Source organism: Lepidothrix coronata, unplaced genomic scaffold (genome assembly GCF_001604755.1).
Source record: "Lepidothrix coronata isolate B3197 unplaced genomic scaffold, Lepidothrix_coronata-1.0 Scaffold195, whole genome shotgun sequence".
In the NCBI taxonomy this organism is placed as follows: Eukaryota; Metazoa; Chordata; class Aves; order Passeriformes; family Pipridae; genus Lepidothrix; species Lepidothrix coronata.
Genome location: NW_016690375.1, coordinates 515,057 through 529,639, shown reverse-complemented (window position 1 = coordinate 529,639; position 14,583 = coordinate 515,057). Strand labels below are relative to the sequence as shown.

Genomic DNA, 14,583 nt, shown 5'->3' with positions numbered 1-14,583 from the left:
TCTGATCTTGTAAAAGAAGGACGTTGCTCCAAGCTCTAGGAGTGAGCCCTCTGCTATTTACAAAGAAGCTTTTCCCATCATACGGAAAATAAATTTGAGAGACTTTTCTCTAGCTCATGCAATTAATTCTATTCCTAGAAAATTCAGTCTTGACGTGCCCTGGGAGAAAAACAAAAGGAGGACAACATGAACCTCTGTGTGTAATCTTCTATTTGAGTAATTGTAGATTATTTGTAGTGACTAATCTTTCCCTTGGAAAAAAAAGCGAAGTAGGGTTGAGTAATGTGCACTGCAATGGTTGCTGCAGCTGGGAGTTTAGAGTTGGACTGGAGCCTGAAGTGGCCTCATTTAGAAAATAATGAGCTTTGGGAGTGAGTACTAAAATCTAAATATATGCTCATGTACAGTAGCCATGACACAATAAGTGCCAAATGAGTGCTGGGATTTGAAAGATCTCTCTTTCTTAGCTGTATCAGTAAGAGGAAAACTGGAAGTTAAGGCAGCGTCAGAGTAGGTCAGATCAAGCAGTAAAGGCTACCAGCAAATGATTTCAAATTGAAGAGTTGGGAAACCTTATACCAAGTGTGTAAGTATGATTTCTTACTTCTCAAACTACCTTCTTTTTTTGTCCACATTTCAGATGGAAAGCCTGGGAGAATGCCAGAAGAGGTTGATTTCTTTTTTTAAAAATAGAAATAATAATAAAGTCTTACTTCAGCAAAATATTTGGGGGAGTTTGGTGTATTTAGAAAATTCCCAAATTAATAAGATGTGTTTTTTGTCACCACACCAGTCACTACTAATGAAAGGATGAAAGAGAAGAGAAAAGGAAAAGAAGCAAGGAAAATAACTGAGAAAAAGCTTTCAAAATCAAAATCAAAACCAGAACAAACCAACCAACCAACCAAAAAGTAAAATTGCTCCAATTCATAAGCTAAGGATTTTGATTTTGAAAGCTTTTTGTGAATCCCTTTCCCTCTATTCTGTCAGTTCTGCTACAGAGCAAGAATGGTGATGCATTTAGACTGATATATTCTATCATATGTAGCTGAATGGTAGGACCTGCTACCACCTCTTTTGGCCACTGAGGAATGTAAGACTGCAGTAGGACACCTAGGACATTGTTCCTACAGGAGCTACAGGCCTGTCTGATCTGTTTTCTGAAGGGCCTTTAAATGCTCATGAAAAAACCAAGCAGCTTCCTAAGCCTAGCCAGGAAGGCACTGAGACATACTCAATCCCTCTGTATAATATTCAGGCATTGAAAAAGAACAGGAAAAGACATTTTCCAAGCATTAACTGTACTGTTCAAACTTGGCACTGGAGAAGAAAAGGGGCCCTGGGAGCACAACCACTTGAGTGCTCAACATGAATCTCTCTTAGACTGGATCTCTGGAAGTATTCAGAGTGAGTAAGGCCTGACCTTCTCTTCCAGCTTAAACCTTAAGCCACTATTTCCCTTGCTAGAGGGAACATGAAACATCTATTACAGAAAGCCCTGGTGTTTCATTGGAAGTCATGTTGATGGACTATAAGCACCAGTATCTTTCAGAGACCTAGAAACAACAGAGCAGCCACTGATTTAACCAGTTGCATCTTGGCCTGGGACAGGAGTGACCTGGACTTCATATATTGTATTGCAGTGAGTATCCCAGGTGAGAAAGGCCCAGTAACTTTTCTACATGTTTTTAATTTCTTCCAATCTCATTTTAATAGAGAGAGGAATCCTGTTCTACTCTTTCAACATCTACCGAATTTGTTTCTCCAGCTGATCCTAGCGCATGTAGAAATGTCTTTCCACTCCTGGGGAATGCTGGACCTCTGAGACCTTTGAGCACAGATTATTTCTATCTCCTCAAGCTCTTTCTGTCCATTCAGAGGAAGGCAAGTGATATAGATGCTGCTCCTCTATTCTCTGTTTACCAGAAAGCATTTCTGGAAGGCCTGGACTTGTTTCGATTTCCTTGAAGCTTCGTTTTAACTTTTGCATTGTAACAGTAATTAGCTAATGGTCAGGTAGCTATTACTGATCTTGTTTTATTGTTTGCTTAGCTCTGTATAATTGTGTGATGTGATATTTATTGTTATCTGTACTTACACATAGCAGTAGCAAGTAGTTTTTATGTGTAGAGTGGATTATCTGTGACCTCCCCAAAAAATGCACCATAGAGGACCACAGGCATGGGATCAAAGCAGGAGCTTTAAAACACAGGCAAAGGATCATATCAGCAAACTCGTCACTACGGACATCTCATCACTGGTCAGTTGTTATAAATAAGATACAAATAAGTTATCAAAGGAAAGCAACCCCTGCAGCTGGCTAAAACCAGTGCTAGTGGTAAGGGAAGAGAGCAAAGAATTAGTATATAACATAGGTTCAACTCACAAATGAGGCTGCAATATGGTATCACAGACCAAGGAAGAAAGAGCAGAGTGTAGATGCTGTTACCAAACACAGAAATGATCCCAACCACATGTTCTTGGCTGAGAAAGTAGAATTAACAACCCACTCTTTCCAGAGAGGAGATGCTGACTGTGATGTAACTCCCTGCCCATGGCCTGGAGCTATCAGCTTTCATACCCAGAGGGGCAGTGCAAGGGTGAGCACAATACCAGAAAAAGGGGTAGGTTCTAGGAAGTTTGTGTATATGCCATTTTTAACTATTATTTCATTTGAACTGTGTATCATTGAAATTGGACTAAAAATAGTCATTTCATTAAATGACTTAGTTTTGTAAAACTAAAAATAAGTTCTTGACTTTGCACTTAAGGTGTACTCCCCTTTTTACTCATGAATTTGGAGTATAACGGTGGAGAATTCAGGCAATTAAGTCTTTTATATGGGTGCATAAAACGGGTAACTCAGTGCAGAGCAGAATCTGTACCGGGAGCAGCAGGGAGAATCCCATTGGTGTGTGTTGCAGTCCAGCACAAGCCTTGCCAGTAACCTGGGCCATTAACCAGGGGTGTTTCCAACTACTGGATGGGGAGTTTCAGTGGATTAATTTCAGTAAAAGGACTCACTGTCAATGACATGCAATTCTGGTGGAAATCCAAAGAAAATGTAACAGAACAGGGCAGGACAGGCTGTTCTCAGCTTCCTGTGAAGCTCCATGCTTCTATAAAATGGGTTGTACAGTCTGCTGGAAAATACAGGCTTCACAATTTTACGAGGCACAGTAAAATAAAATGATTGATGGCTTATTCCTGGCTTTTTAAGCAGCTTGAACTGAGCAAAACATTTTTCTGTCATGTGGTGTGTTAGGGCCCAAGATGAGTGCTTATATTTGTGTACAAGCTATGCTCACCCTCTGCAGTAATAAAATTTCCTCTATGGACCCCATTTCAATTTCTGCATGTTCTCGGTTGGTTTGCCAGTGCTAGTTACATTTACTGAGTTTCAATCAGCCCTGATACATTTCTGAGTCAGAGGGGTGGAAAAAATAGCTTTGCTTTAGGATGGTGTCTGTTGCTGTGCAAGAAAATACGCATATCTAAAGTAGCGGTTAAAGCCTTCCTAAAACCACTCAGGCAGGCATTGTAGGGTGTATAGAAGAATACCTGACTGAAGGTGAATCATGATGTTGAGTAACCCAGAGTGGCAGGCATGTAATAGATTTATTTAATACACAGAATCTGTGCATGCTCCCTTTACTGTTCTTCGGCATTTAGCTTCGCTCTTGTCCAGATCAGGTGTGGGGTGGCAGTGCAGCATGGCTCCCTCAGCCTGCGTACTGGATCTCCTACTTAGGGCCACTGGCAAACTGGTGGAGAGGCTGGGAGATGACTAGAGACCCCTGATTTGACCAGGTTGTGTTTCAATGGGTTTTTTCCCCCCATTCTGAGTGGTCAGCTTTATGTTAGTAAAAGGAGAATGAACCATCCATTTACTCAAAAAAAAGTAGGAGGAGTATCAGAAGTACAAGCTACCCTGTTTCAGTAGTATATTTTCAAGGCATTTTTGAACTCTTACCCTCTTGCCATTCTTGCCTCTGCAAAATAGATATGAGGCTTTGAACGTGGAAGGCCAGACAAAGGATGAAGAGAATGAAGGTCCAGTTACACCAGAGGTATCAATACAATCAGAAAGACCAACCCCCTGTATTAAAAGCATTTTCAAGAGGAAGAAAAGATGGGTTATAGTTGTAGGCAATTCCCTTCCAAGGGGAACAGAGGGCCCAGCATGCTGACTGGGCCTAATGCATGGGGAGGTCTGCTTCTTCCCTGGAAACTTCCTAGCCTGGTGCAGCCCTCAAGCTACTACCCATCACTGACCACCTAACTAGGGGGTGATGAAGTGGCAACACATAGTCCAAGTGCAATCAAAAAGGACTTCAGGGCCTAGGGACATTTGGTAAGAGAATCTGGGGCACAAGTTGTATTCTCATCCATACTTCTAGGTGAAGGCAGTAAACAGGAGGAGTTGGAAGCCATCATGCTGCTAGAAAGCTATGGACCTAGTTTCTGTTACTGAATGGAAATGAGGATGAATCCCATGACTGGAGTGTGACTATTGATGACTACAGGCTGTTCAGAAGAGACAGGGGAGGAAGGAGAGGTGGAGGAGTTGCCCTCTACATCAAGAGCTGGATTGAGCGTGAAGAGTTGTCTCTGAAAAACAGCCATGAGCAGGTCAAAAGCCTGTGGGTAAGAATCAGAGACAACAAAGGGAACCCTGTGGTTGATGTCTACTACAGATCACATGACCTATTGACAAAGCCTTTTTTGCTCCAGCTACGGAAGGCATCGGACTTGCAAGCTCTTGTCCTGCTGGGGGACTTCAACCACCCTGACATCTGCTGGGAAAGTAGTATAGCAACCTGTAAGTAATCCAGGAGACTCCCTCCACGGCAGAGGGGTTGATGCTAGATGATCCTTAAGGTCTTATCCAACCCAAGCCACTCTGTAACTCTATTATACTATATCAGTCGTTATATTCAGCAACATAAGAGGAGATCAATGACATTTCTTAATCTGTTATCTTCTTGTAAGATGCTCAGAAACATTTAAAGATACCTGAACGATACAGTCTTTAAGCACTTTTCCTGGTACAAATGTAATCTTAACACAAATTTATGGACAGTGTAGTGAAGACAAAAATCTGAATCTACTCCCTTGCAGGTATAGATCTGAAGAAACTGCTAAGAATAGAGGAAGAAAAGAAGTTGGAGTAGAGATGAGCTGGAAGCAGAGCTTATAACAGAGAATATACTTGCTCTGTTTTTCTGTATTTTCTCATCTGATATGGTGACCGAGGTGAGTGTGGTCAGCTCTGGAGCTGAAGCTAGAAACATCAGCCCATGAGCAAATCTGAAACTTAAAAACATTGGGGAAAGTAGGGAAAGGAGAAAACAAGTGCAGTCACCCTTTTTATAGTAAGCATTATGAATTCAGCCAAGGGTTTTCCAGCAACACCTAGCAGTCATTAAGCACTTACCATGTAAAATTTCCTTGGAATTTTAAGGAGAGTAATTTATCCTGCTGACAAAATAAAATTAAATAGTAACCATTCCAAAAGGAACGTAACAGAAAATGTTTTGGGTTTTTGCTGGGTTTGGTTTTTTTCCCTCCTTTAAATCTTGCTGACACATTTCAAATGGATTATAAATCCATTATTTTGTGACTTGATAGAGTATGTTTGAACTTGTACTTCAGAAAGGGTTAAGTTCTTGCTTTGACTGAGACCTTAACAAGTTTGAGACATAACTTTTAAAAGTACAATTTAAGCAAGCCATTTTAATGGGATGACTTAGGGGGCTCGATTTTTCAGAAAAGGATTACTAGCACAGAAAATGTGCACCTGATACTGAAGGATGAAAATCTCACATCAGTAGTACAAGTAAGTTATATCCTCAACATGCATTCATGATAGACTTCAAAGGAAACTCAGTATTATAACAGTTTAAAAGTCCTAGAGACAGTCATCTATAGAAAATATATAAAATATGATCAGTAATGTCAGGAACTCCTGCCAACAAACCGAGCATTAAACATGTATGAAGACTGTGTTGCTCCTGTGCATACTTTAAATTTAAGAACATGCTGATATACACTGTTGAATTGAGGATTCTGAACTACCAATGTTCCTATACAAAACAATTATTTCATATAGGTGGATCACCATAAAAATTTATTGGAATGTAAAAATTTTTAAGCCTTATCATATCGAAGGATATTGTGGACTACACAATATTTGGTGGGACTTTTACATGTATAATCATTGAGAATCTTACTGCTTTAATTGAGTTTGAAGAGTTTTAAAAAATCTAAAAAATCTGCAGTTCTCCACTGAAAACTACCATTCCTGGAGCTGTTAATGTAGAATATGGTAGAATTTTTTTCTTAGGAGGAAATTGAGGATCCATTATTAATTCTGCTTTGGTTACTGTTTACTTCTCAAGGAAATTATTTTTGAGACACACCTGTCTATCCTTATCCAAAGCTTGTTGGAGAAAATGGGGAACCTGCAACTGATTTCATCCATTTTGTAATCTTGTCTTCGGTGTTCAACAGCTTAAACAAGAAGTTTTCCTTTTTTATGGGGGTAAATTAAAAAAAAAACCTCAGAATTTGTCAGGAAAGCTGCTTGCTAGCTGACATTTTTAATTGCTGTGGGAAAACAGACACATACGAATTCTGTGTAATATTTGATTTCCAGCATAATTTTTCAATGAATATTCAGATTGGAAATGTATGTGGAAGAGAGAGGCACTTCAGATGAAGATGTTACTTGTGAGGTATACATACTGGTTGTTAAGGTAACAGAAGAAGGAACAAGCAGAAACCTTCATCGAAGCCTAATTCTCATTGAACTCAACACATTTTGGCTGACTAGAGAGTTCAGCATCTAAAAACTGGAAAGAACATAGCAAAAGGTCAAATACAGAGACATGTTAATCCTTTGGAGAAAATAGTTGATGAGTCTGCTCGAGTTATCGAACCTCTTCTTCAACCACATGAAATACTCTTCATGTCCTAGTATGCGAGTCTTGTACATTAAAAAGAGAGAGACAAGGTTGTAACTCACGAATTATAGCAGAGGATAGGAGAGCTAGTGACACAGCAGAGCATCTCAGAGCTTAGAGGCTGGTAAACAAATGCAGTTGAGCTTCTAATGTTAATCACAGTTCACATGTTTGGAAGAAAGCCTGAAAGGTTGCAAACCACACTGAAAGACTATTCAACCATAACTAAGTCTATTGGTTTGTCTGGGACAGAGTCAAATTTCTTCATAGTAGCTGATATGGGCTGTGTTTTGGATTTGTACTGGAACTAGTGTTGGTAACACAGGAATGTTTTAGCTATTGCTGAGCAGCACTTACACAATGTTGAGGCAACTTCTGCTCCTCACACCATCCCACCAGGGATGAGGCTGAGGATGCACAAAAAGTTGGGAGGGGACACATCTGGGACAGCTGAACCCAACTGACCCAAGGGATATTCCATACCATATGGCATCATGCTCTGCCATAAAAGCGGAGGAAAGAAGAAGAAAGGGGGGGACATTTGCAGTTACGGCATTTCTCCTTCCAAGTACTCATTACGTGTGATGGAGCCCTGCTTTCCTGGAAAATGGCTGAACATGTGCCTGTTGATGGGAGCTAGTGAATGAATTCCTTATTGTGCTTTTCTTGTATGTGCAGCTTTTGATTTAACTATTAAAGTGTCTTTATCTTAACCTGCAATTTTTTGTGCTTTTACCCTTCCAATTCTCTTCCCCATTCCACTGTGAGGGAGTAAGCAAGTGGCTGTGCAACAATGAGTTGCCCACAAAGGCTTGACTGTGACACTAAGGCAAAGCTTGGCAAGACTAACATGCAGGAGGCAAGCAAGCTGCAGTATTGATCTACTCTGTAAATGAGACTCTCTAAGACATTTATAGAAGCTGCAGTGACATAGACGAGGTAACTTTTCCCCTAGCTAAGCCTGCAAATGTAGCATACCCTTGGCTGGAGAGGGGCCTTTTGTTTCCATGAACACTTACTCAGATTTAGAAACTGCATGTCACATGAGCAGGGCTGTATTTTGCTATAGAGCTTCCCAAAATGATCTCACTTTCTCCAGCAGACTGAGGTCTTTCTACATGTGCCTATGCAGACATGTCGTTGAGAGGAACACATTTGATCTTCACCTGATTCTCAGCTAGAAAGAATAAGCCTGTATTTGTGGACTTATACAGAGAGGATTTTTTTGCAAGAAATATCTTTCTCTCTCCTTACAATTACAAAGGAATAATGCAACAGGATCCTGCTGTTGCATTGATTAAGACTATTCTGCTGTTTCTTCGAGGAATGCTAAATGCATTGCTCTCTTAGGAAGCCCAATTCTCTCAAGCAGCTCTGCCCCTGAAATCTGTAATCACAATAGCAGATTAAAAAACTCTCAGACTGTCCCATTAGCCCTTGGGCCAATGCTCCATGCTAAAATACACAATTTTCTTTGTCAATGCTCAGACTATCACCATCTTCAGTGTGGGATTTCAGTTCAATATCTGAGCTTTGTAATATCTCCAGATTTACAAGGACACAGCTGCTTCTGTCCAACAAAACTCTGTCTGAACAGGCTGTGATACTTGAATTAACAAATGTTTCAGATCTCAGGGTAGCCTAAAGGGGTTGTATGAATGCTTGCTTGGCTAATGAGAATAGCATCATGGACCTAAGGGCACCGATGACCTTAACTGCCCTCAGTAATCTCATTTGGGGTTCCCGCTCCATACCCTCTGTGCAAGGGCCTAGGAGTCCTGTTTGACCTTGGTCTCAGGTCTGAAAGTTTTGCCTGAGCTCACCATGAGGGAGCAGCAGGAATGGGGGCTGCCCCACACAGCAGGGATAGGACAGTGTACAGGGTGGCTCCACCATGGTCAGGGAGCTTGCTGTTGGGCAGGACAGGGCTGATGACAGCAACTGGCTCCTGCCAGCCCAGGGACAACCAGCACAGCACAAGGGGACAACACTATCCTGAGTCACTCCCTCAAAGGGCTGGGATTAGGGTGAGGCAGAGTGGGGTCAAGCGTTGCTGCTCAAGACAGATAAGGCCACTGAGTGCCTTCATGACCCTGAGAAACAGAGGGGCTCAGTTGCATATTGCCTATTTCTATGCAAATGCTTTATCCAACTAACTACTTTTACTGCCTAGAAGTCATAAAGCGTGTATTCTCAGCTTCATGATGAGTATTGTCCCATCTGTGATGATGGCTCCCCATGAACCTAATGGATGCAATATACAGAAAAAGGCATAAAAGCTGCTAACCAACTTAAGTAACCATAAGAAACATGTTACTAATATTTGATTTTATCATCTCCCTTCTATATGTGTTAAAACCAATATCCTATCTCCCAAGCAGCCTCGATGCCATGAAAGTCAACTTTAATTCAAAGGAGGCTTTGAAGCTGGAACATCATAACATAATGATATTATTCATAGCCTTGATCTTTTTATCAAGAAAAACCATGAAAATTTATATCAAATAATATTGAAATAGTGTTCCATCTGTAGGAAACTAAAATCAAAAGGAGAGATTGCATTTTAAGAGGGGACAAGGTTCTCTTTAGACTGAATTTATAATCTGAGCCACAGCAATCTGAAGGCATACTCTCGTACTAATGTTATCACTGCTCTAAGCTAAATGTCCCATTTATTGTGCATACAGGAGACTGACCACAGCCAAGGTTAAGCAAACTAGGGTTAGACGAGAGGGAGCTGTCAGGGTCTGGATGTTTCAGAAATGTAAACAATTTTGAACAGAGAAATTCTACCTGTTGAAACTAAATAAATAATGAAAAAAAATTGTAACATCAGCCTGCTACCAATCACTGTGATTTATTTTATATAAACATACATTTAATGAATACTTTCCACACATTCACATCTATAATAACTCTATTCTTCATCTAGTCCTTCAAGAATAACCAAATTTTAATTCTTAATGGCTTTCCATATGCTATGAAGCATATAATCACTCAGCTTGGTGCCATCTCCAAATTTGCTGAGGGTGCACTCAATCTCTTTATGTCATTAATGAAGAAATTAAATAACATTGGTTCCAGTATGGACCCTTGAGGGACACCACTTGTTACTGATGTCCCTTGGGACTCTGAGCCATTGACCACTACCATCTGGATGTGACTGTCCAACCACTTTCTTATCCATCTAAAGGTTTACTCATCAAATCCAACTCTCTTTAATTTAGAGAGAAGGATGTGGTGAAGGACTGTCAAAGGCCTTACAGAAGGCCAAATAAATGACATCTGTAACATTTCACTAGTTCCCTGATGTAGTCAGTCCATCATAGGAGGCCCCTAGGTTGGTCAGGCTTTCTTGGTGAAGCTTTGCTGGATGTCACGAATCATCTCCCTGTTCTTCATGTGCCTTAGCATAGTTTCTAGGAGGGTCTGTTCCGTGGTCATCCCAGGCACTGAGGTGAGACTGACGGGACAGTAGTTCCCAGGCTCCTCCTTTCTACCCTTTTTGAAGATGGGTACTTTTCCCAGTCAGCTGGTACTTTGCCTAATTGCCATGACTTTTCAAATATCAGAGAGTGGCTTGGCAGCTACATCAGCCAATTCCCTCGGGATTCTGGGTTGCATCTCATCAGGTACCAAAAACTTGTGTACATTCAGATTCCTCAGGTAGCCATGAACCTGAGCTTTACTTATAGTGGGAGGGACTTTGCTGACACAGTCCCCATTCTGCTGTCCATCCACTCAAGAGGTGTGGGAAGAGACATTCCTATATCATCACTGAGAATTTTAGATCCTTTGCGATGTTTTACATAACATTTGAAGCTAGAAATACAAATAATCTTTAAAACTAACCCCTATTTCCTCTCTTAAGAGTGGTAAAATTAACTTAGACATATAAGAAGGGGTAATATTTTTGCAGAATTACAACACAATAGTGTGGTTTTTTTACACTCTTGGAAATTCCTCATTAAATGCAGATGTAGTGAATCTATCATATAATGTAAGCACATTTTCTTCTACAGTTCAAATCCCCCATTTTTAGCAGCAAAATAGATCACAGTAGACCAAAATAAACCACAAAGAGACATTCCCTAATCGATATAAAATGAGCATTTGCTCATTCTGCAGCTGTGTACATTTGTACAACTTAAAAGAAAATGCAAGTGAGTCTACATTTCTAGAAAATACATTGATGGATCCATTGTTTCATTGCTGGACAATGATATTCAAAACTGGTTTAGGCTATATGACAATATATTTTTTTATATTTATGATTGCATTAGGGGAGAGATTCACCTCAGTGCATTTACATTACTGATAGGGAGAGCTCTTTGAAGCAGACCTTCCACTCTGCCTGACTTACTGGTTGAATAACAGTCCAGTCACAGAGTATGAAAAGTTTTCCTTCCACTTGTGGGTATTCTGTCCATGGGACCAAATTAGAGCATCTAGAACATGTCTGTTGCAAATTTATTCTAGATGCTTTGGATTATCCACTCTAGAACACCATACTGCTTACGAGTGTAGACCTGGCATAAGAAGACAGGGTCAGGGAGACTTTCTAGAAGCAGCAAGATAATTCAATCTCTTTTGTGGAGTGTTCAGGGAGGGAAGGTCCTACGGCAGGGCCACATAGCACCACCTGCAGCCAGAAGCCAACAGCTCACACAGCTTGTGGATTCTCACTGAAGAGCAGAGAGCAGCTCCTTGACCTCAGGTGAGCCTGAAGAACTTTCCAGTGACCAAAGAGGAATGTTCAGGGCTTGCTTGCTGCAACTCAGAGAGTTAATGAGCTAGTCTGGAAGCAAGAGCTGCTGACAGAACATGGCAATCTGGGACAGAGCCAGGGATAAACTACTTTCATTTTTGGTTGGGCTAATCAGTTGGCCTGATCTAATTGGACTTCATTAGTAAATTTGGGTTATTTACCTAGATTTTCTCAGATCATACCTGGCTTTTTGAATGTTTTGATCTTCTTTATGGAAAGGGACAAGACAGATCCCCCTCAAAGCTTTGTCTGACTCAGCATTTCATAGCAGGCCATGTGTAAAGTTAGTTCTGTGGTCCCTGCAAGAAATCAGTCTTTCACGGAGCTGGGCTAAATGGTTGCCCCAGTCAGACAGGTAAAGTCGTGTGGAGATCATTGAAGTCAAAATCAGGTGAGGATGGTTTTCAGTGATTACACACTAGATGTGTCAAAACTGCAAAACTGTAACATGTGATGAGAAGATGCTGGATTGGAGCAATAAAGCTGACTTATGGAAAATGTTAAAGAGACTGGAAATGCTGTTCTTAGGCTGAGATGGCTTAATGAAGTGTCAAGGTCTCATTTTCTCATTCATGCTGTTAGTCCTTCACAGCACAGATGACCCCTGCAGAGTGAATGCTATTTTATTTATAATAGACAAAAGTAGTGGTGACTGAAACACAATCTTTTAAAATCACCAAATGGAAATACAGTATTCAACAATTCTTTAAGGTGCTCAGCACACTCATTTTAAGTGAAGAACATTAAAGTTCATTTAGGAAGCTGAATGTTCATTTTAAAAGTGTGTCATCAGTCACATTTCAAATTGAAACTCAAGCTTGCTGATGATGGGAATACCTTTCTTCAGCAGAGCATTCCAACTACTCATAGAATAATGAAAGCTGCATTTGGCTCATGAATAACAAGAGGAAATTTTTTACGACTTCAATTTATGCCCATTTCAAGTATTTAGAGGGAGCTTCAGAAGTACCTAGTAACATGGTTATGAGGATGCCAGCAGAAAATATGCCACAGGTACAAAGAGTTTACTACTTGATTAGACACGAGCATTAAATAATAATTACTAACACTTTATTGAAATATTGAAATTAGACCTTTATAAACAATTTATATACTAAACTGTTACCTGTAAGAGCCCTGATTAGGCATGATAGCAATCAGCTTCTGTTGCTGTAACTCCAGTAACTCTGTGTCTGATGGCTTGGAAATGAAGAAGATGTGGAAGGGGTTCTGTGTAATGCACAAAAGGATGCATCAAGTTCAATGCATATTGACATAGACATTTTTGAGCAGTGGCATAGCCAGGATTTTTTTAATTGAACAGCAAAGCAGATCAATCTCTTCCAGACAAAATGCAGCAACAAAGGCAGCATCTTATGGTCTGTTATCCACGAGTCAAACACGTATGGATCTTGGCTGCAATCAGCAGAGAAGATTACAGTGAAAGCTGAAGAGAAACAATCCACTCCATATTCAAAGTTCTCTGCTCAAATAGCTACAGGGATGTTAAATTCTCATTTCACAGGGCAGTTGGTACCTAGAAAAGCAGTGATCTGTGATTATTGCTTGCTGTGAATGGTTCACCTGTTTCATTCTCACGACTGCTTCTCAGATCCTTCATCTGTGCTTTATTTCCCTGTTTGTATTTTGTCATGAAACCAATATAATAAGCCCTTTGGAGCCAAGAATATTGGCTATGAAATGTCAAGCACAATGGGGTATTCATCAGCAGTTATGAGTTATGAGTGAAGTGAATGCAAAAATACATTTATAGGGGAAAAAACCCCACGTTTTTTATATTTTGAATATTTCCTGCAGATTAGGACTGTGAGGAGTAGGCAAACTCCTGAAATACTGATTCTGCACAAGTTCTGCCTCTGTATTTCAAAACACAAAAGGAAGTCTGTATTTTGGTCTGGGGAAAAATGCAGTTGCAAAATATGAAAACAGACTGGCCTATTGGGATCTTTTTTCTGGAGATACATGGAACTGACTATTTGTTTCAAAAATGGAGATTTACCTGTTTCAGGCAAGATCATCTGGATTTCTTACAGAGAGCATATAGCAGGTGAATGACTACTGAGGGGTCTGAGCCACAACATTGGATATTGAATGCTTCTTCAAGTCTATTTTGATAAACTAAATCAGTAGCCCTATTTTGGGGGAAAACTGGTTTTGTGCTGTTTGGGGCAACAATGCTGAAAATCTGGCCAATTGTTTAGCTGCTATGGGTGATGGACCTCACTCACCCAAGCATTAAAGTCTGAATATCTCTCGGTTTGACAGTGAGTTGCCTTAGAGGCAATGATGGTACAAACAGCTTGGGAAGCAAGCACTCCTACAGCTGGGACTTTGGAACTTATATCCTAATAGAAGTAGGCCACGATTGCTGTGACTCTGACCTTGCTGACTTGGGGGATTTAAAATAATCTGGTCATCTAACAACTTGGAGGCTTTGGCAAATACACCACCTACTCAGACTTTTGCAAGTGCAATCTTGTTCCAGTATCCCCACAGTAAACTGCTGGAGAAATAATTTGCCTAGCACACTGTTTCTGCCATGTCACATCTCTTTTTTGTGTGTCCTCACTGTCGCTTCTCTTCCCTGGACAAGACACCTGAAGGCTTCCTGTAGCCCATACTTCCCGAATCGACCACCTCCTGTCTGCTGCCAATATGCCAGTTCTTGCCCCTCTTCTGCCAGGTGCCTGTGGCATCTGACCACTAATGATTGTTTGAGAATATTTCATGCCCTCTACCTTACCAATCTTCATGCATGAAAAGTGATTCTCCAGAAATCTCTACTCAACCCACTGACAACCTGCAATTTCTTTCTGGACAAACCCCTCA

At 40.6% G+C, this 14,583-nt stretch overlaps 1 long non-coding RNA gene across 1 annotated transcript; it reads left to right on the top strand.

The window, feature by feature from the left end:
• The first annotated feature begins 481 nt into the window (after positions 1-481).
• LOC108505554 lies at positions 482-5,188 on the top strand. The gene is made up of 3 exons (XR_001877562.1): positions 482-586; positions 4,735-4,822; positions 5,122-5,188. It is a non-coding gene; the product is annotated as an uncharacterized LOC108505554 (long non-coding RNA).
• The last annotated feature ends 9,395 nt before the right edge of the window (positions 5,189-14,583 follow it).